General features: G+C 39.9%; 1 protein-coding gene across 1 annotated transcript in view; it reads right to left on the reverse strand.

Moving 5' to 3' along the window:
- PLCB4 (phospholipase C, beta 4) overlaps positions 1-25,063 on the reverse strand; it is a 290,061-nt gene that overhangs the window by 232,899 nt on the left and 32,099 nt on the right. The window contains exon 3 of the mRNA XM_014546473.1: positions 5,045-5,104. The gene's annotated coding sequence lies outside the window, so the exon portion shown is untranslated. The remainder of the gene's footprint in view (positions 1-5,044; positions 5,105-25,063) is intronic.

The following is a 25,063-nucleotide window of genomic DNA, read 5'->3' on the forward strand; positions in this document are numbered from 1 at the left end:
CTTTTTTTCTTTTTTTTTTATTCTGGCATTTATTTACCTTCTATGGCTGTCACTGGAGCTGAGAGCCGGCTTTCTCTCTGAGGCTCGGCTGCTGAAAGCAGGTTTCTGGCCTTTGTTTACCCTCTGTATTTGAAACTTTGTTGTGACTCCAGTTCTGAGATCCCGGCTGACTGAAAACAGGTTACTAGGGTTTTGTTTAGCTTCTATATTTGTTACAATGTTTCAAACTGCAAGCTCAGAGGCCGGCAGCGGCAGGCGGGGAACATTGGAGTCCTCCATCACTGAAGCAAGCAAGCCTCCTGTTAGCTTTAAGCTGCCTGGCTGCAGGCCACCATCTTGGCTGGCAGTTAATTTGCATATCGCCCTGATTAGCCAATGGGAAGGGTAGCGGCCGTAGGGCTAATTACCATGTTTCTCTTTTATGAGATAGGATATAATTTATTGATTTCAGAGAGGAAGGGAGAGAGAGAGAGAAACATCAATGATGAGAGAGAATTATTGATTGGCTGCCGCCTGCACACCCCACTACTGGGAATTGAGCCTGAAACCCAGGCATGTGCCCTTGACTGGAATCAAACCCAGGACCTTTCAGTCCAAAGGCCTATGCTCTATCCACTGAGCCAAACCAGCTAGGGCTACAAGAAAATTTTAAATTGGACATACTGCTCACATATTTCTACAGGACCATACTTTGTTCTATACTGAATTGAAGGTGCCCAATGAAAGACTATATATTTCCCTGAAAAGTTTATGAAAATACTTTCAAAGGCCAAGGGGAAACTTTAGAAAATAAAGTATTAAAAGATGGTTCAAAGAGATGAGAATGAAAAATAACAGAGTGAGTACGTATGTTTCTAGCAAGACTAATTGCCAGTCATACAATCAGACAATACCCTTGCCTCTTTTTCAGGGCACTGAAGTAATTACCCATGATGATATTCATTTAAGGAAAGCTTTGGAATTTCAGATATTATTTGTTTTTACTCTAACAAATACACAACAATTCTACTCACGGAAAATAACCTGGTGTCTCTCAAACTGGAAACACTTTAAGACTCGGATATTTGAAGCAGCAGCTCATTACCTTCTCGAGGGGAGAAGATGAATTCATAGAGCTTCTGAGAGTGCTAAACTTGCACCTGGAAATGGTCTAACACAGCGATTTTCAAACGGAGTGCAGCAAGAGACACACCAGTGTGCCTCAAGAATTTTTAAAACATGCAATATCTGACTGTTTAGTCAGGGCACGCACCTCTCTTCACTTAGATTGTCAAATACAAAAATGACAACAGCCAGCACAACAATAGCCACCCAGGGTGAATGGATCAAAATGATACCTATTGGTTTTTGTCAGATCAGCCCCCCAAAAATATTTTTTGGTGTGCCACAGAATTTTAGTAATTAGTTTTTGTGAATTGTGAGATGAAAAGGGTTGAAAATCGCTGGTGTAAGGGATGAAAATGTGCCTATAGGAGGTGAGGATGTGAGTGAAATGGCATGGGGCTAGGCAGAGCAGACACTCCCGTGTCCTGTCCAGATGCCACTGGGTCCCTTTTAACTGTCCTGTGTGCTCACATCCCAGCTTAGGCATGCTTTGCTTCTAAGAGATGGTACTGGCAAATTTTTAAAGGAGACACCCTTCAACAATGGGAGCTACTTTCACCTGCAGATGCAGAGTCAAAGGCTCCCAAGTTTACAGCCCTTATTCCACCAGCCTCCAGCCGGTGTCGGAATGGAAAAGCCTACCCCTTACCTTGAGCAGAAGAAACAGACTCTTAGGAGCAATTATGCTCCAAAGCTGCCCCAGGGATCAGCCTGAGGCAGGGACTGTGCTCAAGGAATCCCTCTGCTTGGATTTTCCCCTTTCCCTTTCCATCTGCAACTCACTAGTTTCTCCCGGGAGCCCTGCCTTAATGAAACACTCGTGCAGAGATCCGCATCTCGGGTCTGCTTCTGGGGAGCTCAACCCAAGACTCCTGTCATCATGAATGGGCTCTAAGGAGACGCGAAGCCTGATTATTGTTCCGTGTATAAGAGTTTCTAGAACATATCACAATTTAAAGCAACTGCACTCTTCACAGTTTAGTAAGAAGAATCTTTGTTGCTAAAGACCATTGAAGTAGCCCAAAACCTAGGTCTCAGATCTAGAAAAACAATGCTAATGCTGGCACAACACATATATCTCTAGGCATGAGAATCATCAAGATGGTGTGTAAGGCTCCAAAGCAGAGGTAAAAACAAAGAGGAGTCAACATGAAAGTTTGGTGAGTGTTATACCTGACAGTTATGTTATAAATTCTGTACGTAATCAATCCTTAATAAAAACAATTCAAAATAATTCAGAAAGGAAAAAAAGAGACACCAATAGTAGGTAAATTTTTCAAAAGAATAATACATCTTCCAAACTGAACTGCAGGAGAGAAGTATCAGGGTTGTTTTCTTTCTTTGCATGAAACTTGAAGACAGCCTTTGGTTTGACCAGGTTAATAAATTCCTCTTTACCAAGTCATTCTGAAGCCAGACATAAGGGTGAGAAGAATTCATTCCCAAATATCCATTTTGTTCTCAATATAAATATTTTTCTCTTTTAGGAGTTTATTGCCTAACACTGATAAAAAGTTAAGTTGAATGACACATAAATAAGCAAGATCTAAAATACACATTTTGCCATTACAGGAATTAAAATATATTCTGAATGCCTATTATAGATGAAACTAGGAAACTAGAGGCCCAGTGCACGGATTTGTGCACAAGTGGGGTCCCTCAGGGTGGCCTGCGGGGATCAGGCCCCAGCTGGCACCCCCAGGCTCGCAGCCCCACCTGGTACCCTGCCTTGGCCTGGCACTGCCCGCTCACCTGTTCCAACATCCCACTGCACTCCCACTGTCGTCAGGACCCATTGGGGCCAGAAGTGCCTCCACTGCCGCCCACTGCCAGCGCCGCATCTCCAACACCCGCCATGTTCCGTGCCGCCCCTTGGTGGTCAGCGTACATCATAGTAAGAGGTACTCCCGGTCAAACTCCCAGTCGAACAACCACCCGAGGGGACAATTTGCATATTAGGCTTTTATTATATAGGATAGTCCTAAAAAAAATACCTTTTGGAACTAATGCACAATCCACTGTTGGAATCATGAGGAAATAAAACAGGTGTTCAAGACACAACCAGAAAAGTGCTTTGGTCTAGATCAGCCGTGGGCAAACTACGGCCCGCGGGCCAGATCCGGCCCGTTTGAAATGAATAAAACTAAAAAAAAAAAGACCGTACCCTTTTATGTAATGATGTTTACTTTGAATTTATATTAGTTCACACAAACACTCCATCCATGCTTTTGTTCCGGCCCTCCGGTCCAGTTTAAGAACCCATTGTGGCCCTCGAGTCAAAAAGTTTGCCCACCCCTGGGATAGATGTTTCCAATTATGAGTATGAGAAGACATTTATATAAAAAAATCAGATTTCAGTTCAATATTTAAAAATCTCCAAAATACAAGCTATCCAATAACACAACATTGCTAGAGTCGAATGTTTTTGTCTTTAGGATAGGACAGTGAGAAATATAGGAGAATTCTTTCTTTAGGAGGAGGCTAAGACTAACACAAAGATGACAACAACCTGGTGACTTGTGGGGCACCGATCCAATCAGGTCCCATTAGCTGTGGGGAGGCAAGAGAAGCCCACAGACTGTTAGCCTTTCCAGGACCTGATGTCACCCAAAGTCTTTGTAAAATCAAATATGCGACATTTATTCCACTTAATATACAATCAACTTCTAAGCTCTGGTGGTTGGGTTTTATTTGTTTTTTGGACTCTTGAATCAGGTGTTTACTTTCACTAAGCACACAATTCTTAATAGGAATCATTCCTAATACAGCCGATGAAGAATTACCTATTTGCAAGGGTAGTACAACTATTATGCAGAGAAAGTGCGTAGTCCAGAAAAATGTAACAAAAAAGACTAAAAAGGAGATGTCACATCTATACTGATTTAGAGTCCCTAAAGAATTCTTCAGCTCCTTTCTTACCCCCAACTCTGGTTTGCCCGCTAAAACATGGTTTATGAATCATCCTTGGGGAACAGGAAAGTATAGTGCACTTGACTAAAAATAGGTAGGAGCATTCGATAATAAATCTACTTTCTTGATATGCTTGTGTCATCATTAAATGCTGATCACTAAGAGAAGTGTGATCCTTTCCGCCCCTCACAGAAAGGCCTGAAGAAAATCAGCCCCAGGCCCTGCCAGAAGGTAACGGAGTGTCTGACTTGACATGCACACGGCCAAGAAAATAACACTGATGTTAAATGCCTGGGACCTGAAGCTACCTGTCGGGATGAACAGTGAGGTTGCTGGTGATCTTTTCCATGTGATCACTATAAAATGACTGCTTGTCCCTTTAAGTAAGAAATGATACATACTCCATTTTTTTATTTACAACAGCAATTAGAAAATAGCAATTTGATAAAGGGATCAGATAAGAACCATCTCTCATATTCACTATGATTCTGGCTCCAGCATTAAGCACTGGCAAGTTATAGGTTATAAATAAAAATTGCCCAGATAAAGATATTTGTTTCTCATTTTAGCATTTCTTCAAAGGTTTGTAAAATGGGACTTCTGAGGGACACTGGACGAATCTATTCACATCTTTCCACAGAGAGTTACCACAAAGTGGAGAGTGAATTCTAGCTGACAATGAGCATGGTCGTGCTTTTTCACATCTGTGGGAATCTTCATAAACATATCTGCACAGGATTGAAAACAAGTCACACATTTCTCCTCAGAAAGAATTGCAGAGACCAGTAACATAAATAAAATGTAGCCAATATTACGAGATAGCAAGTAGAAATCTAGTAAAAGGTGACATGCCCAAGGTTGGTGGAATGAATAAACTGGAATCTAGAAAATGCCAGGAGAGCAATCCTCCATCACATGAAGGAAAATGTCTGTGAATCCGTTTTGAGAAGTACTTCACATGGTACATCAGCCTGAAAGTTCTAGAACCCAGCAACTAGCAACTCTTTACCACAGTGTGCAGAATACTCACCAGACGGCTCTGGACCAACTGCGAGTGATGTCTGCTCAGTCAAGCTCCCAGCGCCGTCTTCTGTGAAGCAAGCAGACACAGACCAGAGAAACATCAATGTATAGACCTTGTCAAAATCTCATGGAAAGAAACAGCCCTTTGCATTTCAAAATCAGAATCTATAACTTTAAAGAATACATCAGAAAGACACATTAATAAATTAGTGACATTTCTAAATAGATGACAAAAACATAGTCATTAAATCAGTAATATTGTGCTATACCCAGCCTATAGGGTTTACACACCCTGTCTACTAAGCTGCTGATCTACAATTTACCTTTTTAACCTATCAGAATAATTAAGTAGCCATTGAAGGACATGGTTATTGAAAATCTTCTAAAATTGATAAAATGATATTTTCCTGACTAACAGTAAAATGCTCTCAGATGACCTGTAATTGTAAGAAACAGTTTGTCCTTCCAAAGAAGAGCACTGCTGAAAAGGAAAGATTTACAATGAATTGCATCTGTCTACCAGGAGTCATTTTCTATGTGTACTTCTGTATTGTCTTTTGTAAGTTGTTTATGCAGACTCTGGATTTGACATTGGATTTCTGGTTGACTGACGTTTAGATTTCAAGATCTTTCCAAGATGGGGTACAGGGGGAATTCTAGCACGTGTGGAAGCCAATTTCCATCTGGGAAAATAGAAGCAGATAAAATAGCAATTGAGACCTGGGAAGATGATGTCTATAAAACTTGAATTGGGGTTTTGTGAAAATCATTATCTACATATGGATAGGTCTACAGTAAGATCCCAGATAGAATGGTACCTCCCTACCTTGCAAGACAATGCAATTAAAAAGAAAAATAGTGAACCTAAGTCTATGTAGAAAGATATGGAAAAAAATTCTCAGGTCATAATATTAATTTTTTTTTAAAAAATCAAGTAGTATATAAATATGTATACTATGACCCCATTGTGCTAAGATAAATCTCACTAATCTAAACAGACAAGAACACTGTTACTAGTATATGCAAAAACATATCAGATAACAAAAACTCTTAGGTGCGGCTGCCTCTCAAGAACTTATATTGCAGGAACATAAAAAAGGGTCTTTGCATTTTAACTTAACATTTAAACATTCTGGAATATTTTACTATGAAATTGTAAATTAAAGTTGAAAAAAAAATCCAGTTAATCCCAAAGTTTCTATAGAAAGGAATGTTCCATTTTACACATACAAAATTAGAGAATATACCGTAAAGCAGCATGTACATTTACGTTACTGATTTAGTGAATATTTACTAAGGCCCAGGCTCTAAGCATGGATTGTATCCTATTTATTTTAATCCACAGAAAAACTCTAAAGTATATGTACTGTGATTGTTCCCATTTCATAGAAGTCGGGTGAGTTTTCAAGATTCCCAAAGAGCCGGCATTCAAACCCAGGCATCCTGACCCATGGTTAGCCTCCATGACTTTGCCTCCACCATGGCATTTACCATGTTTTCAATATTACATTTATATTTGTAATGGTGTATTAATATAAGACTGTAAATTCCATGAACACAGGGATTATTTGTGTATTAAAAACCATTATGTACATCCCCCAGCACCTACTATAATGCCTAGCACATAGTAAGTGCTCAATAAATATTTTTTGAAGGGATTAATAATTAAGTGCACGCTCCTTCCCACCCCCTCACCCCACCCTCTGCCCCCCGCCAGAGCTGGGAAGTTGAACTACATAACTGTTTTATGCCTCTTGGGGCTGTGAAACAAGCTGAATTCAAAAAAAGCCCACTGATTAATGACCCTGCCAAACCATACTCCTCATTTTGAGAAACTACTTGGTGCCCAAGTCTTTCTGCAACTAGAGACTTAAAGACTGGACACATGTTTTCCTTTTTCTTCTCTAATTCTCTAGTGACTATCCCACATAAAACTGATGCATTTTTCCATAAACCTTTCTAATTCTGTGCATGACTAAAAGACGGCAACATTGGAGAAAGCCAATGTTTGAGAAGTGAAGCAGTATAAACAGTTTGTCATGAACTATTTAGCTACTGGCATACACTAGGCAAACTACTCTAACTGACTTATTGTTGTAGTCATATGAGAATCGAGGCTTCAATCTACCTTTTCATTCTATTATTACTCTTAAGTGTTGAAGGGTATAAATAGGGTCTTTGATAAAGGAGAGATTGAATGAGTGAGGATGGGGGTCTTTGTGACTGTGCATAGGTCTCTGTGAATCTCTGTGAGTGTTTATGTGTCCCTGTGTATAACACTCAAAAGAGGAAAGATATTTTTCTATGACAGAAGAAAACCGAATAAATAGATAAAATCCCCAAATCCCCAATCCTATTAGTGTTGGTATTATCAAAAGCTGTTTTCTATTCAACAAGGATGTGGAGATTATTCAATCAGGAAAGACAGTCTACTCAAGAAATGGTGCTGGGAAAACTGGATAGCTACATGCAAAGGAATAATGGTGGACTCCTACTTCACAGCACACACAAAATAGCTCAAAATTGATCATATAGCTAAATGTAAGAGTTAAAACTAACATGGTCCCTTGTTAGAACAGGGGCAGATAGAACAACCCAGCCTTGACCTGGCCCAGCTGCATTGTGTAGACCAGGAAATTACGTAGCCCAGAGTGGTGATGGAGAGGAGTCTGGGGGAGAGGCTGTGGGTGGGGTGTTCATCATCCAGATCCAGAAAGAAAAATTATAAAAGAGAAAAAATGTAGGAGCTAAAACTATAAAAGTCTCAGGAGTAAATAAAAGTACAGTTGACAGAGGGGTTGGGGCACTGGCCACCCACATAGTTGAAAATCCGAGTATGAATTAAGTTGGCCCTCCACATACCAGCTTCCCTATTACAGATGGAAAATACAGTTGATCCTTGAACAACGTACATTTAGGACCCTTGAAACATTCAGGTCCTAAATCTGCATTGTTCAAGGGTCAACTGTAAATACTTGAGACCCTGGGTTAGGCAATGGTTTCATAGATATCACCCCAAAAGCACAAACAACAAAAGAAAATATAAAGTGGACTTCAGCAAATTAAAAATTTTGTGCTTCTAAGGTCACCATTAAGAAAGTGAAAACACAACCCACAAAATGGGAGAAGATGTTTTTACAAATCCTATACATATTATCTCTCCATGTACCATTCTAAAATATCTGTATTTTACATATAAGCTGCACCATTAATAATAAACTGTAAACTATCTCCCCATGGACCATCAGAGGGAATGTGTGCCACTGCAGGAAACAACGTGATGGTAGATAGTGAAATGGCCACAAAGGCTTCCCTGCCCCCTGCAGTCACACCCTTACAGCCTGCAATGTCCCATCAAGAGGTGTGACTGTTTCTCCATCCTTTGAACCTGGGCTTGACCACGTGACTTGCTTTGTAGTTGAGACACAGCAGAGGCTGGAAAGCCTTGTACATGGGGACCTGCCCTCCTGACATTCTTGCAAACTTGAGACGACCGTGTGAACCAAAATAAATGGTTATTGATTTAGGCCACCATGGTTTGAAGAGGTTCATCATGCTGCACAAATTCACAGACATAAGTGTTCTCTCACATTGTGTTTGTTTGCAAAAGAATAATTTTTATGTTCAGTAGTAAATCAGAGTGAAATGACCTCTGCTTTGGTTCAGTCTTGCCCAATTATTCTTCACTGGAAAAAAGAATCTCAATGTTAAATTTTTTTGGTAGGGTATCAGTGCTAGTCCTTTTGTGTGTGATATATACAGGGTGTGGCAAAAGTGGGTTTACAGCTGTGAGTATATGAAACACAGAGTTTATTCTTGTATTATTATTTATCAATTATTGTATTATTTTCCACACAACAGTACAAGCCTCTGTATACTGCATGTACATTAGCACTTAACTTCTATTTATGAAAAATAGCATCATTTTTCTATTGAATTAAGTATATCACAGTATAGTTATTTATGATTATTTACCATAGCAATGTTACTATCTTACCAGAGTTATTTACCAGATAGATCTTATATGTAAATAAATATATTTAACTGGAAAATATGAATGATAAACTCAGGTGAAAGACAGATTTGGTTAAGTTCATAAGTGGCTCCTGGATAACCCAAGTTTAGAACCCAGTGGACTAGACCAGTGGTCGGCAAACTGCGGCTCGGCAAACCACAGCTCGCGAGCCACATGCGGCTCTTTGGCCCCTTTAATGTGGCTCTTCCACAAAATACCGCCTCTTCCACAAAATACCGACTTCTGGGCATGGGCCATGAAGTTTCAATTGCACTGTATGTGCGTGCCCGCACATGGTATTTTGTAGAAGAGCCACACTCAAAGGGCCAAAGAGCCGCGTGTGGCTCGCGAGCCGCGGTTTGCCAACCACGGGACTAGACAATGCTTCTCAAACTTAACATGCATACAGATCACCAAGGTATCTGGTTGAAATGTGGATTCTGTTTGAAAGAGGTCTGACGTGGGAAGAAGACTCCACTTCTCTAATTATCCCTGAGCTGATGTTGATGCTGCTGGTTCCAAAGCAGCTCTGAGAAGCAAGCACGGGGAGAAAGTCAAACATCTGGCAGTCCGTTAAAGCTGAGGGCAATCATGTACCAGCTGTGTGGTCTCGAGCACCTGGCTTCACCTCTCTGAAACCACCTTCTCATCTATGAAAGGCAGGTGATGAGAGGAACCATCTCAGACTCCTGGGACAGGGTGAAACGTGATGGGACATGTAAGGCACGCAGGACACTACCAGCCATCAGGAAGGACTCGATTTCCACTCTGTTCTCCCTCATAGTTAATGACTTCCAAAGCAGTCCTTCAATGGAATTGCAGGTTAACAAAAGGGAAAGAGCTGGGCCACAAGGACCTTATGTTAGCTCAGATGGCACCATGTCACAACATTAAAAGTCATAGGATCTCAGAATCTCATTTCACCAATGCAATCACATTTGATGTTCTCACATACGGTGTGAATATGTTTATGTCTCCTCAATGTCACTCAACAAATAGTTAGAGCGGACGCTGTGTGTTAGACACTGTTCTGGCTCTGAGGATATGACAGTGAACAAAGCAAATAAAACTGAGTCCTCGCCAAGCCCACACCCTCCAGTCCTCTCAGTCTCCCAAACGGCTCACATGTTCTCACCCCTCCAGGCTGCTCTGAAGGAGAGGCTGCTGAGGGCCGCATCTGGCCACTGTATGCTTACATGTCCCCAAGGCCATCTTTTAAAGTTTGAGCTGGTATTAACATTTGTTAATGGGAGATTTCCCATACATCTCTGCAATCCCAGCTTCTCTTGGAAATCTGGGAGATTTAGCAACACGGACCTAGAGTGCTGCAGATAAGCCAGCGACAGCTGAGGCAGATGTCCCCTCTGAGTGCTCCAGCTCCCCACAGCCCCCACCCTCCTGGGTTTCCCAGTTCCACTGAGACAATTCCCTCACCTATATTCTGCTCTCCCCATATTCTCCTTCCCCGCCACTGAATTAGTGAGCCCTAAGTGAACGGCACAGTCACCAGTACTTATAAACATGGAAGTGGATTCTACCTTCTGATTCCAAGGATTTTTTCCTTGACCATAATGCAATAACTCTCTCCCAGGAGAGCAATTTAAACATTCCTTTGCCCTTCCTAAGTCTAAAGCTGTCAAGTTGAGAATCTAAATCTGCCCAGAAAATTCACAGCTCCTGTACCTGCCTCTCCTGTGGCTAACTGGCTCTAAGATGCACAACGGGGAGCTCTTTGTAAGAGCTTCTTATGAATTATTTTATGGATTTTTTTCTCTAAGTAATGGTGATGGCTTTGCAATTACACACCTATATTCTTTTGCCTGGTGGTCTATGGCTGTACAAAAAAACTGCCACAAAATCCGTGGCATGAAACAACTCACATGTGTTAGCTCTTAGTACTGTAGGTCTCGGTTCAGTACCATTGCTGGGTTCTGTCCAGTGACTTACAAGGCTAAAATGAAGGTGTCTGCTAGCCCTCCTTCCTTTCTGGAGGCTCCGAGGAATTATCCGCTTCCAAGGCTATTGACCGGTTTTACTTCCTTGTGGTCAAAGAGTCAAAGGGTTGAGGACCTGTTTCCTTGCTGGCTGGCCTCTGAGGACCACTCCCAGGTCCTAGATGCCATCCACACTCATTGCCACAAGCCCCAACCATCCTCAAGCCAGTGATGGAGAATCTCCTTGTATGGAGTCACTCTCTCTGTCTCTCTCTTTGGTCCTGTTTAGGGGCTGATCTGATTAGAACAGCCCCACCCAAGATAAGTTCTCATTCTTAAAGTCAATTGGCCACCCAAGGGACTGGTAACCTAACTACAGAAGTGACACCCCATTATAGTCACAGTGCTGGGGTTATACAGGGTGCGTACACCAGGGGGCAGGAGTCTTGGGCCATCTTCGAGTTCTGCCTAGAATGCCTAGCAACTGCCAGCGTGCACTTGCCATCTGCGTGCATTTCTCTTCTCAGGCTGGGAACCAAGGCCATGTCACAAGAAAAGTTAACTGGCTAGTAGGAAGGATAAACAGAAGTTAAAACCAGGGAGTTTATTTGTAACAATTCTTCTGTCCATCACTAAAGTAGTTCATTTTAATCTACCTCTAAGAATGCATGCACTCCACCAAATTCCAAATCTATATGAAATTTTTCTCTCCTTTAACTTACACTGAACCTTATGAACCTAGATGTCTAGAAAACTGACATCCTAGAAGGAGGGAGAGGAGATGAAAAGCAAACATATACCTATTACCCAGAAAGACAAATGAAGTGTATTTAATGACAAGTATCCAAATAATAGCAGGGGCTGAAATTTTTTAGTTACATTATATTTTCTAATGTTTAAAAATACACTATATTTCCTAAATTCAATCCATTGAAATGCTTTTTCATTAGTTATTTGGAAGTTACGTAGAGGGAATACATACATAATCACACTAATATGTAAAGGGGAAGGGTAAATATAATTAAAAGCATACTTAATATATCCACAAGCACATGGCATATTAAGATCTGTTTAGCAGAAAAATAAAATGAAACTGTTTAAGAAAGCTCCCAAAAATGTTTGGTTAGAGAGCAAAACAGTCTGACAGGTTTGGAAGAAGCAAAGTAAATAATAACAATAATAACAATCGCCGATTAATGAGAAATTACTACGTCCGTATTAAATCTCACCAAACTCGATAGGTGGAAACGTTTTACAGATGAGGATGCTGAGGCATAGAGTGGTTCCATCACTTATCCAGACACATAAGGCAAGTAAACAAAGGAACATGACTTTACACCTGATCATCTGGCTCTAGGATCCTTCTTCTTAACTGCATCTGCCCGTGCATCCACCTGTGCTTCCACCCTGTGAAAGAGAAGTGCCTTCTCCACCGATTATAGCACAAGGTGGTAGTCGAGTGCGTGTGCATTCCACTCAAACAGATCTGGCTCTCGTCCAAGGCCAAGGAGGGAGTGGGATGCTGCAGCCTGGCCAAGGCTGTGTTTCTATAATTTGCATAACGACACCCTATATACCAGCAGCAGCTTTGTCCAAGGAAACCTAAATTCTCTTTAAAAAATAATCCAGGTATTCCTCTAACCCCTGTGTCTTTATTTAGACGGGGAGAGAAAAACATAATTGATCCTTATTTCTTTCTTTTTTTTACACCTTTTCCATGGTCCTACATTTTGAAATCGAGAGATTATGCAAAGATGGGAACAAAGCAAAAGCTAACACTAAAAGCAAAGAAAGAAAACCACAGATTCCCTTTCCTATTGTAGAGAAGAAAGTGTGCCTTCCTCAAGGTCATAAGAAAAGACAAATCTGTAGTTCAATAACTGTAAACCTTTTTCATCAACTCCACCCAGCCAAAGTGGGGGCAGCATGGTACTGGGGTGTCACCAGCCACCAGTAGCATAGACTGCAAGAAACCCAGGCTTAGCAATGATAGTAATAGGTCACTGGAGGTGGAGTTGGGGTGGGTGAGGAACACAGTATTACATCCTGACATTTGCACTACAGACACACTTGCTTTCAGTGACTCATTGCGACAACAAGGTTGGACAAGTCTACGTGTCAAGTGGCATTTACTCAGTGATCGTTCCTGGTTGTTCAAGGCATGACCAAGGACTGGGACCATGCCAGGGCTCTCTGCGTGAAGAGGTGAGAGACTCCAACTATACTTTAATCAGTCCTCTTTATGTTCTTCTATGGTTCAATTTCAGCTCCAGTGTTCCGGTGGTCACATAGCAGAAAGCACAAATTATACATTTATTTTCTCAGAAAAACCTCCCTTGAATCTGATGTTTTGATCCCATGTTTGGAATCTTGGTTTTTACAAAGTTTTATAAAACTACATACTTTGACTTAAAATTGCCATGCACTGCAGTCAGAGTACTTACACTTGCTTGAGATCAGACATAAGCCTCAAGGTCCTTGATTGCCCATAGTAGTCAGTGATCCCTCAGAACATGAAAGCAGGGTCTTAGTTTCAGCAACTTGGATATATGCCAACCCAGGTAATTATCCTCTGCCTACCTAATTTCCTCAGGCAATTTTAATTGAAAATGGTATTAACCTGTACTTCAGTTTTAATCTGCTCTGACTTAAATGTCCCTGTGTCCCGCTTCTTGCCTCCATCCGAAGCTAGCTGAAAAGGTTTCTTTTTGAAGCTTAAGCTGGAAAAAAAATTGTTTCTGAATCTCCCAAGGGGGAAAATATCAGATAAATATGAGCCATTTAATTAGTCTCAAATCAAGGTACTGAATACCATTGGCAGTGGTTGCAAGACGTCCTCCTTATTGACTAACCTCATGAAAAGTTTCTTTTGTAGGCAGAAACACAGAGGTTTTCTTGCTGAAAAACTGACCAAAAAATGGGAGGGGGTAAGGTGGAAAGGGAGAAGGATACTGAGAGGATTTCACTCTCCTGAAATGATTTTAAAAGATTCTGTGCCCTTGTTCATTTCCAAATAACCTGATTTGGAGTTAGCAGAACAAAATGCACAATTTAACACAGGCATGCCTGAAATTCAATGGAAATGCAAGGGAAATGTGCATGTTGAATACTTCCAACGTAACATGCAATTACAACGAAAGCCACTCATGTAACTGAGTTACATATGGAATTTAAACTTTCCAGTAGCACCAGTATAAAAGTACAAAAGAAACATAGAATATTACTAAGCAATAAAAAGAAAAGAACTACTGCTAACACAACAAATTGGATGGCTCTCAAAGGAATTTTGATGAGTGAAAAGAGCTAATCTCAAAAAGTTCATAGAATCTTGAAATGACCAAAGTATACAGATGGATAACAGATTAGTAATTCTCAGGAGTTAGGGAGGTGAGAGAAGGAGGGAGGTGGCATGGGGGATTCTTGTGATGGCATTCTATATTTTGACTATGGTGATCATAAGGATCTATACAGGTGATTCATTGCAAAATTAATAACAAATCACTATTAAAGAGACTTCTGGTATCTTCTAAGAAATAATACTTAACAAGAGTTTCAATAGCTACATATTTTTAAATATATTTTTATTGATTTCAGAGAGGAAGGGAGGAGAGATAGAAACACCAATGATGAGAGAGAATCACTGATTGGCTGTCTGCTGCATGCCCCCCACCAGGCATCAATCCCGCAACCTGAGCATGTGCCCTGATCAGGAATCGAACTGTGCCCTCCTGGTTCATATGTCGACACTCAAACCCTGAGCCACCCTGGCTGGGCCCAAGAGCTATATTATATAGTCTGGAATCAAGGATTACACTTTTAAACTATTCTTGAACCTTTGTTACTTTTTATATTCTCTCTTTCACTTTCTCATTTCTCTATGGTGGTTAGAAGTAGAACCGTATATAAAAGCCTAAGCGACTAAAGGACCGAAGGAAGAACCAGTCCCTATGATGTGCACTGACCACCAGGGGACAGATGCTCAATGCACAGGGTCAGGCTCCCCCATCTGGATCAGGCCTGCAGGGATCAGGCTTCCTCCTTTTTGCTTTCGGCCTGATAAAGGCCGAAACCTGCTATCTGACATCTCCCGAGGGGTCCCAGATTGAGAGAGGGTGCAGGCCAGGCCGAGGGACCCCACTGGTGCACGAATCCATCCATTGGGCCTCTAGTTATTAAAATAAAGAGGCTCATTTGGGAGCAGAGGTTGCTCTTCAGAACCATTTGAGACTCAATGTTCCTCCACAGACAGTTATGGAGGAGAAAGGAACAAGTGATAAGTACATGATAGCAGCTTTGAGAAAATACATAAAAATGAGGCCAAATCTCTTGGCACTCTGAAAAGTAAAGCAGGAGCAGACCTGGTTCTCAGACCAGGTCTAACAAGAAGCCCTGGGCTCACTCTCAAGCGACCAGCGCAATCTCCATCCCCCATAGGAAGTGGGAACAGATGAGAAAACTATTCCCAAATGGAGCCTTAGGGAGTATAAAGAGAGTGGGTTTTGGAATGAGAGAGACCTATCTCTGAGAATACAGTCAATTAACCTCTCTTGGACCTAGTTTCCTTGTTTGCAAAGAAGCAAAATTATCTCCCTCACTCTTTGTTGTGAAGTTAAATGGAATAATACATGAAAAGTGCCTATCACATTCCTGCAATCTGGAGTGGGTGTTCAATTACAGTCTTCTCCCACTCCTTATTTCTGCACTCAAATAATCAAGCATGCAGAGAAAATGATCCGTGCAAATTAAACTAAGAGTATTAACATCAGAAACTCAAGAGCTATTGCTCTAGAGAAATGCCAGAGAGACAAACATTTCATCTTAATCTGTTGTGATTCACTTCTAATCTGCTGGTAGGAAGCTGGTTTCATGATCAATCTTGGTATATGTCACTCTTGAGACAGCTGCAGAAATACAGGTACACCTAAGGCGAATGACCCAAAATAGTCTAGAAAAATGAAAACAAGTGGTTTCACCATGACTTTTTTTTAAAGAACCATTACATATTTGCATTCTTATAAAATATCAAATTTATCTTCCAATCTGCAAGTGAGGATAGGAAAAGGAGTATGGTACAGCTTACATGAACCCATCGATGTCTGAAGTTCTCTTGGTATGAATTATGTAACTTTGATAGTAGTATTTACATTTGTCAGATATTTTTTTGGCCACAGCCAACTGGTCAACCATGTGTTCTTATGAGAAATGACATCATAAATTGGCATACTGGAGCCCAATACAGTGGGATACAGCAATAACTTGTTTTTTATTGATGGAACTAAATTCTGCAAACTCTTTAAGGTCCAGATTACAGCTACTGAAGCCAGGGCCTAAGACAGATACCATATTAAATAGAAGGGCTCCGGAAGCACAGTCTAGAGTAATTTGTATGGACAACAGCCTGCTCTGATTCTGTTTACTGTTCATTGCTATTGAGTGTGTGGTTTGTTTGTTTTTTAATTTAACTTTATTGTTGAAAGTATGTTTCCCTTTTTCCCCCATTGATCCCTTCTAGCCCCCACTCACCCTCACCCCAGGCCTTCAGGACACTATTGTCTGTGTCCATGGGTCATGCATATCTGCATACAAGTTCTTTGGTTAATCTCTTGCCACCCATGCTCCCACCCCCACCTTCCCTCTGAGATTCAACAGGCTATTCCATGCTTCTATGTCTCTGGATCTATTTTGTTCATCTGTTTATTTTGTTCTTTAGATTCCCACATATGAGTGAGATCATGTGATACTTGTCATTCTCTGACTGGCGTATTTCACTTAGCATAATACTCTCCAGGTCCATCCATGCTGCCTCAAAGGGTAAGAGATCCTGAAGAAACTAAAGCAGATAATTTCTTTATATCTTTAACAAGGGGGACAAGTTCTCAGTCTTTGTTAGCAAATACCACCACTGTGCTGGGCTAATCAGCTGGGAGGGTCCTTCTGAGGCTATGAAACAGCTGGGAGAATATGGGAAGGTTTTCTGTCATTGCTACTTCTGACATCGCTGTCAAAGTCCATCATGCTATGAGCACTACCTAAAGTATGACAAAGTCTACTAGGAAACCACAGCAAATTGGTAAAATGAAAGGAGGAACTAAGATTCAGATGTGCTTACCCACCTAGAACATTCAGGTTCATCAATAACTGGACTCAGAGACACAACTGGTTTTAATAATCGATTAAAGAATCAGTCAATAAAAATTAACTAATTTAAGAAAATTAATTCCCTGTTTTTATTATTATTATTCACATATAGTTAAATTCACTCTTTCTTGATGTACAGTTCTATGAGGTTTGACAAATGCATACAGTCATGTAATGACTACACAATTAAGATATAAAACAGCCCTAGCTGGTTTGGCTCAATGGATAGAGCAACAGCCTGAGGACTGAGAGGTCCCGAGTTCGATTCCAGCCAAGGGCACATGCCTGGGTTGCAGGCTCAATCCCCAGTGGGGGGTGTGCAGGAGGCAGCCAATCAATGATTCTCTCTCATCATTGATGTTTCTCTCTCCCCCTCTCCTTTCCTCTCAAAAATCAATAAAATATATTTTTTAAAAAAAGATATAAAATAGTCCCATTGCCCTAACCGGTTTGGCTCAGTGGACAGAGCGTTGGACTGTGAACTGAAGGGTCCCAGGTTCAATTCCGGTCAAGGGCATGTACCTTGGTTACGGGCACATCCCCAGTAGGGGGTGTGTAGAAGGCAGCTGATCGATGTTTTTCTCTCATTGGTGTTTCTAGCTCTCTATCCCTCTCCCTCTCCTTTCCTCTCTGTAAAAAATCAATAAAATATAATTAAGAAAAAAAAACAGTCCCATTACCACCAAAACCTTTTCATGCTGCTCCTTTGTAGTCAGCCCTTCTTCCCAATCCCACACAACCACTGATCTGCTTTCTGTTCCTAAAATACTGTCCTAAGTGTGTGAAGTCATACATCATGTAGCTTTTTGAATTTGATTCTAGCTTCTTTCACTTAGCATAGTACATTTTGTGACCTATCTCTATTGATGTACTCATCAATAACTCATCTCTTTTAACTACTAAGTAGTAATTCATTGTATGGATGTACCACAGTTTTTTGTTGTTTTTTTTTCATTTCTCAGTTGAAGGACATCTGGTTGTTTCTAGTTTCTGATGACTATAAATATTAGTGTACAGATTTTGGTGTGTACATAAGTTTTCATTCCTAGGAGTGGGATTGCTGGTTATATGTTAAGTGTATCTTTAATATTTCATCCAAAGTGACTGCAGCATTTGGCATTCCCAAGAGCAATAAATGAGAATTCCAGTTGCTCTGCATCTTCTCACTGGAACAATCAGTAATTTTTCTTATTTTTATTTTAGCCAATCTAATGGAAAATGGTAGTACCTTATTGTGATTTTAAAATTATTAATCTTAAAGATCTATCAGATTTCAGAGTAATACTTATTTATACCTTTAAGTTAATAAAATATTGTTTTCCTTTTAGAGATATTTCAACAAGTCCAGACAGCTAAGTAAGTTCATAGTTATAACACGCAGGAGATCTTCTGATTCTAGAAGTAATGTTCCTTCTACAAGTTTGCATGTATGTATCTGATACCTATAAATCAGAATAATACACCAATAATAATAATAATAATAGATTCCAACTTAACAATAGGTAATAACTCTCTAATACATTATTTTCATTAACGTAAAAATAAATTATTGATAATTCAAACATATATACAGTTGTCTATTTATTACAAACACACACATATTTCATTGTAAAATGCAGTTTGTCAAGCATATTGATAGTTTAAATTTGATCACAAAAGGAGGAGTATCTAATATTTTAGAAAAATTATACTCAAAATTATACCAGCAATATGACATATTTACTGTTTCTATTTTTTTAAAAAAACTTAAGATATGGTTTAGAATTTTTAGCATGTCTACTTTTTACCATTCTGTTGTAATATTTACTTATTTTCTAATGCCAAGATTAATTTTATGCATTCCTTCTCTATGTGCATAGGTGGAACAGGAAATTAAATGTCTTCCATGAAAAATAGCTGTTTTTCTCATTCAATAAACATTTTCACAATTTTAGCAAGCTGGAGAAAGGTGGTTTCTATTTTAGATAGTGGTCTCAGGAGGGATCTCTTTAATTAAGTAACATATAAACAAAGACCCGAGGGAAGTGAGGGAGTAAGCCTTGTGAAGATCTGGAAGAAGAGGATTACAGGAAGAAGGAATAGCAGGTGCAAAGGCCCTGAGAGGGGCATATGTTTTACCAGGCTGAAGAGATCAGTGTGGCTGGAGCTCAGCAGAGTTCACTAGGAGAGGAACTCAGAAAAAGAGAGGCAGATCATGTCGACATTGACTGAATCTAATTCTGTTATATGGGAAGTGATTAGAGCACTTTAAGTAGTAGTTACATAGTCTGACCTAAGTTTAAAAAGAATACTTTGCTTACATGGTGAACCAACTGTAGCAGGTCAAGAGAGAAGCAGAGAAACCAATTAACAGGCTACTACAAGAATACAGATGAGTGATGATGGTGGCTTGATTTAAAAAAAAAATTATTGATTTCAGAGAGGAAGGGAGAGGGAGAGAGAGATAGAAACATTAATGATGAGAGATAATCACTGATCAGCTGCCTTCTGCATGCTCCACACCAGGAACTGAACCTGGTTCATAGGTCAATGCTCAACCACTAAGCCATGCCAGCCAGGCAGATAGACGGTGGCTTGATTGATTCGGGAAACAGCTGACATGGGGGAAAGTGGTAGGATTCCGTACATATTCTAAACATAGAGGCAATAGGATAGGCTGATGGGCTCCATGTGGAATGTAAGAAAAAGAAATGATGTCAAATTTGAAAACTAGCATCATAAAGGTTAAAGAAACAAAATCTGAAAAACAATGAATAGTTTCATTCCAACAAGGATCTTTAAGAAACTGAACCATCGTAACTGTAATTGCACTTTCCGCAAGCTGGCATCCAATTTTTGAGAGTCAAGTGAAGATGGGAAAGTGAGACTGCCATTTCCAATAACTAACTTTTGGAACACTTGCTGCCATCAGTCACTGAGGGCATGTCATTGAGAATTCTGAATAAAGATTCAAGTCAGAATGCCATTCTTTCTCTTCTACTCTTCATGGTTTTTAGGTAATATATTCCATCTCAGCTAGTATAGCTATTGGACACGAATGATCCAGATGAATGGATTGACAACAGATAAACAAGATGACTGAAATGTAAATAGATGAAGATTGATGCAGTAGAGAGCATAAACCAGGATGCAAGAAGAGATAAAACTCAAAATAATAAATTATAATTTCAGGTTTCATATACCGTATCAATTGTCTGAAACAATAAAATCTGAACAACCTGGGGCTTAGAGTATAATTTTTTTTTCATTTTTCTTAAAAGTTAAGAACACTGTCAAGATGAAAATCACTTGTTATGAAGATTACCTAAAGATTCAAGACTGAGAGTAATAATTTTAAAGAAATTCAAGACAGTTTTGAAGGACTAGAGAGAAGAAAATTGTAAATGGCACTGCACAATTTTCCCCTACATTTCAGTGTCCTACCATCTAAGATCCAAGGGTGAGAGAAGCAGTCAATGTCAGGCTAACATGTTCCTCAGGGTTCCATAAGTGATGGGGACACGGAAAAAGCCAGTTTGGAGTCAAATACTCAGAATATTGTCCTTTAGGTTTTTTCTCATTACCTTACATGTGGTGTTTCCACACCTTAATAGTATTTAATAAATTAGTATTGAAAGAAAGAAAGGAAGGAAAGGAGGAAGGGAGGGAGGGAGGGAAAGAAAAGAAAAGAGAAGAGAAGGGAAGGGAAGGGAAGGGAAGGGAAGAAAAGAAAGAAAAAAAGAAAAGAAAAGAGAAGAGAAGCATTCCGCCACTGTTACCCCAGGAAAACCTTAGGATGGGAATTTATACACTGGGCAGAGGAGGAAGGTAACCACATCTCTATTTTGGCAATCAAGGCAGACCCAAAGTACTTCCCTAGTTATAATTCTGGGGGGTTGTAAAGGTGACTTGGTGTTACAATCCTAAAACCTATAGAATTAAAAGAAACAGACAAAAAAAGAGAGTAGAAACTATTTTGGAATTTCTTAAGAAATTTAAAGTATTGCAACATTTAGGCCCTAGACTGTTTGGCTCAGTAGATAGAGCATCCGCCTGCAGACTGAAGGGTCCCTGGTTCAATTCCGGTCACAGGCACATGCCTGGGTTGCGGGCTCGATCCCAAGTGAGGGTGTGCAGGAGGCAGCCGATCAATGAGTCTCTCTCATCATTGATGTTTCTCTCTCTCTCTCCCGCTCCATTCCTCTCTGATATCAATAGAAATATATTTTTAAAAAATCAAATAAAGTACTGCAACATTTAGTAATACTTATTCAGAGTCCAACAGGTAATATACGCCCCTGCCCCACCCTACACCACATGAGTATAGACAAATCAGACCTAAGCCCCTTTGAAATTCTATGTTCTCCTGTGAAATGATACATGATGCCCAAAGGTTGAATGAGAGTTAATATAAAGCCTTGTACTACTTCTGTAGATGGCCTTCAAAAAAGAGGAATACAATGTTAAATCAAAATTCGGGAACACAGTAATATGCTGGTGAAAGAATTCATAGGCCGCCCTTCAATTACAATTTATCGACACGCCATCCCCTCTATTTGCCATGATTTGAGTGCAATGTTAATCATTCCCATCTCTGGAGCTGAGATAATCTAAGGACAAATGAGTGACCAAAAATATACCATTAATATGACTACTCAGCCACATCACAGTATTCATCCTAAGTTGAAAACCATAACTCTACTTAATAGCACAAAGCCCTCCATTTATTTGCATCTTACGAGCAATCATTCATGAGACTGAAGCAGCTGGCTTAATCATCTTTCCCTTATTGAATTTACCATTCTCTCTCACATTAGTTCTGCTGTAGAAACAGGACCGCAATTCCCTTTCAGTAACTTCTGACAACTTAGAATCAGAAAGAATACATTTACTTTGCTGACTCCCTGTATTCAACAAAGAAAGAGAACCAGTAAACGTAACACCATTTAATTGATGCAAACCTACCTTCTCTTTCTTCCATTGTTACAGCAACATGTTGACCCAAAGTGCACTCTGTGTTTTTCCCTTTGTTTCAATATTATTTTACTGTGTTTGTTTCAAGAGGGGAAGAATGTGTTTTAGAGACAAATACCCCTGCCTTTTGGATAATAGTTGCCAAATGTTGACCTAGAACAACATTAAGAAAAATCTTAATATAAACGATGTAAAAATTTTGAGACTATACCTGGGAGAATTAACATGTTTTCCATGAGAACACAGTTAACTTGCAAGATCAGGGTCCTTTTTGCTGAGAAAGGACAACAGAACTCAGGTCAGGGAGCTACCCTAAGCTAGTACAAGTCTGTTTAGTTTCTGTTTTGAGACAGGGAAATTTAATGATTTAAACCTCCTCCAGGAAATTGCTATAAACATACCAGTGCAGTCTAGACCACCGCTATCCTATAGAATAGGGGTGGGCAACCCCTGGCACGCGTGCCAAATATGGCACGCCAGTATCTTTTGCTGGCAGGCGAAACCCTCTCTTATAATCTTCCATTTACAATTTTTTCCTTAATATTGACTTTTTTATTTTTCAGATAAATTCAGTGTAGGTGCATCTTAGATAAATAAATAATTTTACATAACAAGTTATCTTAAAGACCATAGACATGGATTGACGAGAGAGGGGAAGAGCAATTTCTATGCCTCTGCCTTAACTCTCCCTGCCTTCCTAGATCCGACCAGTGTTTTGGTTTCATCCACATACGCTTGTGAATCTTTGTTCTCAGTGATGAATTTTGTTAAGTCTCATAATAGGAGTAGCCTGACGGATGAAAGTAGTAGCTCATGCATATCTCTGAAGGTCACGAAATATAAACCTGATGTAAAATCTCTGTCATCAGTGATGCAGCAGCAAAAGTCCCACTGATAATATCAAACGGAGTCATAAAGTTTTCTGTCGGACTATCAGTGTACATATATACATTAAAAAATAAATGTATTTTTCATCATCATATACTGTATTTTTGTCGCTCGAATGAATTTTATTATTTCTTCAAGGTTCTTCACATACATACACCTTAAGAGATATCAAGTAGGCGTAACATGTTCTCAAAAAATTAGGGTTGGCACGCAGAAGAATTTTGAGTCAGAGATTTTGCTGATTTTGGCACGCACTCACAAAAAAGTTGCCCACCCCTGCTATAGAAGTAAACTGTCAGACACTGTGTAATTTAAATTTCTTTTAGTTGCCACACTGGAAAGGTAAAAACAGGTCTAATTAATTTTAATAGTATGTATTCTTTAACCCAATAATCTAAAATATTATCATTTTAACAAGTATTCCATATACAAAAATTATTAATGAGGTAATTTACTTATTTCAATACTAAGCCTTCAAATTCCAGTGTATATTTTACACTGCACAGCCACAGGTGGTGAGTGGCTCCCATACTGGACAACACAGGTCCTAGGGCAGGTCCTAGAGAGAATCTGAGGAACTGATTAGGGTCCTCAATGAGTTGTCAGTGGGCAATAGCAAACTCTGCTCAAGGTGATCAGAAGAAAAATAATTGAAGAGGTGCATGCAGTCCTTGGCCTGAAAGCAGGAGGAATTCTGTACGCTTTTCTAATCATCAGAACTTACTCTCCTCTAATCATTACAGTCGCAGATATTTCACCCGTTATCTCTATGTGCCAAAAGCTCTGCAAGTAAACATTCTGTCACTTTAAAAAAAAAAATGTTAATTTACAGTTGTCCTACTATTCTGAGCATCTTGCTTTCTTCATATCTTGTATTCTCTATAACCTATATTCTTTGTTGCTATATCCAATTGATGAAATTCAAGTTTAAATTCAATTCAGAACGCCAGCTCTCACCTTGATATCTAATCATGACTATTACGCCAGATTACCTTTCTAAAATAACTCCTCCACTTACTGAAAACCTATCTACCGAACATTCTGCTAGATCTTTCATGAACATCATCTCCAACTCACCAAACGTAGACATTATTACCCTCGTGACAGTAAACTGATGCTTGAATACGTTTATAACCTAGGAAGGTCATAGGAGTGGCTCTGTGTAGTCCTCACCTCTATGACTTTCTACAACCCTTCTTTGCCTTTGTTTAATAATAACAGCCAAAGTCCTTTTATTATTAAAGCGCCCACACCAATGCGAGCAGCTTTGCATAGGCTGAATTCTGAACACCAGGTCCTACTTCATTCCTCTGGGAACAGAAAGCAGCAACAAATAAGAACCATCTGTCACTATTGCGCTTGAAGCAAAACAAACTTTTCTCCACCTAAAGTCCAAGATAAAGAAATTCACTGAGTACAACCCACATTACATAATCCTCCCACCCAGGTGTCCACTTACATGCCCAATAGTTGTTTTCATTGCTAATTAGAGGTCAACCCTAATAATAAGGCCTTCCTCTTCCATTCTCTGGGCACTGTGGTCCCCAAAGTCATTAGTGCAAACTTGTTTCAATTGCTTTTGATTCTGTCCGCACACAGATTTCTCTATAGGGAGCAGGAGCTATTCCAAGCTCCTGTTCCCTTTCCATAGACTGTTGCTAAGGAGAAGAGAGTCCTGCCACTGTAATTACTACCTGAAATTCTTCTGTAATCTCTACCAGCACTTTCTTCAACATCAAGTGCCCCTTACTGCTCAAAACTATAACCTTGGTTTGCGCACCTCTGAGCAAGACTCAGCAGCTTCCATTTGAAGTCATAAACATCTGGTGCCCTCTACTACAACTGCAAATTCAGTTACTTGAGGGGCCTCCAAGCTTCAAGATAACTAGATCCAGGAAGAGAAGTAGCAGCGCAGATATTCTCAAACCAGACTGAGAAAACAACAGACTTCCTCCTCCTTCGCCATAGCTCTCCATTTCATCCAATTCTGGGAAGATAGCTGGTCAGCACTCTTGTCGGTAAGAAAAATGTTTTCCAGCCCTGGCCGGCTTGGTTCAGTGGATAGAGCGTCGGCCTGCGGACTGAAGGGTCCCAGATT

The sequence above is a fragment of the Myotis brandtii genome, unplaced genomic scaffold, assembly GCF_000412655.1.
Source record: "Myotis brandtii unplaced genomic scaffold, ASM41265v1 scaffold45, whole genome shotgun sequence".
NCBI classification, from domain to species: Eukaryota; Metazoa; Chordata; class Mammalia; order Chiroptera; family Vespertilionidae; genus Myotis; species Myotis brandtii.